General features: G+C 40.0%; 1 protein-coding gene across 1 annotated transcript in view; it reads left to right on the top strand.

Annotated features, from left to right (window-relative positions):
• Positions 1 to 1,251: 1,251 nt before the first annotated feature.
• The window catches only part of acanb (aggrecan b), a 22,301-nt gene continuing 20,732 nt past the window's right edge, over positions 1,252 to 2,820 (top strand). The window contains exon 1 of the mRNA XM_010790210.1: positions 1,252 to 1,287. The gene's annotated coding sequence lies outside the window, so the exon portion shown is untranslated. The remainder of the gene's footprint in view (positions 1,288 to 2,820) is intronic.

Here is a 2,820-nt window from a genome sequence, read left to right as displayed (position 1 = left end):
ACAGCCACGGACATTGCCGTTCGAAAGCGCTGGAGACGCTGTAGTACATATGCCAGGCCTGTAGATGGTGCTGTTCTCACAGAATCAGCCCATGCAAAGACAGTGTTAAATTGAGCGAAATGAGGAATGGCTAAAATGCATGATCTGTTTGGTATTTTGAAAAATAAAAAGTATAAATATGCCTTATATAGGTATGGTCCTACACTATATTATTCAAATATAGCATGATAGGTCCACTTTAAGGTTCTTTCCTGAATTACACAAACACCTTAACTATATTAATTCCCTCTTAATTGAGTCAACACTTTCCCCAGATCCACTTAACTTCAGTCATCCAATCAAGTTGTAGGAGAGAATCAGTTATACCAGTTTATATCGTCTATATGGCCTGCGCTTCCAAGATTTGATTCAGATGCTGGTTCCTACAGTGAGAACTAAACTGGGTGAAACAGCTTTTAAATATGCTGCCCCCACAGCTTGGAACAAAGTACAGAAGGAGCTGAAACCCTCAGATTTAATCACTATGGGGGAATTCAGGTCCATCTTAAAGGACAGAGAACACGACACCATTGGTAGATGTGAGTGCTCGTATATCCTAAAATCGTTTTAAATATTGCCAGTTTTGAATGATTTTTGATAGTTTGTTTTACTTCGCATATTGGCTGGCTAATGTGCCATTTTATTTGTGTTTTACAGCTGTATTTGTCTGCCTGTCATGTCTGGGTTTTATCTGTTGTAACTTCGTACATGCTGCCCTTCTTGGCCAGGTCACTCTTGGAAAAGAGATTTGAATCTCATTGAGTCTTTTACCTGGTTAAATAAAGGATATACACACCAAAGATCATTTCTGCTGCTGTGTAACAGACAGAGTTTATGTTATTACACAAAAACTCGTGAATTGATACTAAATCATTACAAAAACATTTCTTAATAAAGCGTATATACAAATACTCCAAGGAAGCAGGGTTTAAAGACAGGGGGAGCTTATGTAAAATGCTTCATAAATAGATTCAAGATACATGATCCGACATTATCCAGGAGCAACGAGAGTCCTTCCTTTATTTTAAAGTTGTATCTTCAGGTTTGATAGTGAAGGCTGTGTGTGACCTCACCAACAGGCAGGGTCTCTCTCTCTCTCCCTCTCCCTCTCTCTCTCTCTTTATCTCCCTCCCTCTCTCTTTCCAACATCTAAATGTGCGCTGTAGTTTGAATAAAGCTTCTTTCTGCTCTCTTACTCAGGCAGGAGCAAGAGGCCCTGGAGTCGCTGGGAGCTTTGGAACATCAACGGTACGTTTTCCAACTCACCTCCGGAGTCCCTAACAAGGAATACTGTGAAGGTTTTGACACTGTGACACTTCTTCATCCTCTGATTGGGGGACAGGTATTGTTAGAGGTGCTGTACTCAGGTGTCAAAGCAGAGATGTTTTTGGCTGAAGTTTGTTTATTTTATATTAAGCAGTTCTGAAGTCGGGATGTTAAAGATAAAGATGCATGGATATTGCAAAGTTAGCTCCTGTGCTCATGATGCTGTGCTGGTTTGGTTTGGTTTGGTTTCTGAGTTTTGCCGAGTTGACTTTAGTGATGTGCTGCTGGGTCACTCTTGATGGTTTATTTGTTACGTTAATTTCATGTCACTGTGATTTATAGTGTATTGTGGCAAAAATAAGAGTTTAACGGCAGAAAATGTGTATAATTCTATGTAGAAGATGAATTATTTAGACGTATGTATGTACTAGTGAGTTTGCACTAGGGAGACCATGAGAGTGGCATGTATGAAATCACATAAAGTGTCTGAGTTGTCTGGTGTATAACCATTTTAACAGCTTTACTTAAAGAGTCATTTAGTTATTTATAGAGGGTTGAAAATATGAAATTGCCCAGTAATTCACAACCAAACCAGCAAAGACTAGAGGAAAGGAAATGAAAACTATTTTGTGTAGCAGAGATACATTTTTCTACTTCTTCGTCTTATATTCATATTTCCTATTTCTAATGCCACCGTTAGTGGGATCAGATGTGATTGGTACTGACAATAGTTTGTGGAAAGAGATACTGAAATGTGCAAAAGCCCACACAAAACGTTAGTTATTCCAGACACTTCAGCCTGGCTCAGTGTTTCTGATTGGTACTGTGGAAAAGACACTGTTAACTAGTTTCAAACAAGCTACACTTCAAGTTTGAAATGAAAAGACGGGGAAAGCAAAGGAAATGTTTCTTCAAAATGAAATAGTGAATTTAGCATGTGACAGGTAGAACACTGGGTTTCATTGTGGGGATTTATTTTTGCATTATGGGAAACTACTGTCAAGAGTGACTGTTGCTATGGTAACATTGGGCTGTTGGAGCGCATGTGGAGAATAGTAATTTTCAGACGTTGAAAAGGAGAATTGTCGAACACCGAGTTAAAGCAAATATCTTTACACTTTACATGTAGAGGTATCTGTTATACAGTCATAGCAAGTGTGTGTCGTCTCATATATGACACATTAGGCTGATGTGCACATGTTGCTGAAGCACATCTTTGTATGCAGTCTTGTACTAATGCACTCATAAGCACCTGCCAATATGAAATGTTCCCCCAGCTAACTGTACAAGAGTGTGTGTGGGTGTGTGTTCTCAAACACAGGCCTTACAGTATGTGTCAATAGCGACATATGTACACACACTCCGATGCGTTTTCTGCACCAGGGGCTTTGGACGTGCGCTCTCACACATCCCCACGGTAATCTATGAGTGTAGGTCTGTGTTCCTGTGTGTGTGTGTGTGTATCAATGTCAACTCTGTTCTCCTGCTGAGGGGCTCTGGAGGGTTTGGGGGGGG

This window comes from Notothenia coriiceps, unplaced genomic scaffold, assembly GCF_000735185.1.
Source record: "Notothenia coriiceps isolate Sejong01 unplaced genomic scaffold, NC01 NC01_scaffold00033885, whole genome shotgun sequence".
Lineage (NCBI taxonomy): Eukaryota > Metazoa > Chordata > Actinopteri > Perciformes > Nototheniidae > Notothenia > Notothenia coriiceps.
Note: the sequence above shows the minus strand (reverse complement) of the source record. Positions and strands in the feature narration are given on the sequence as shown.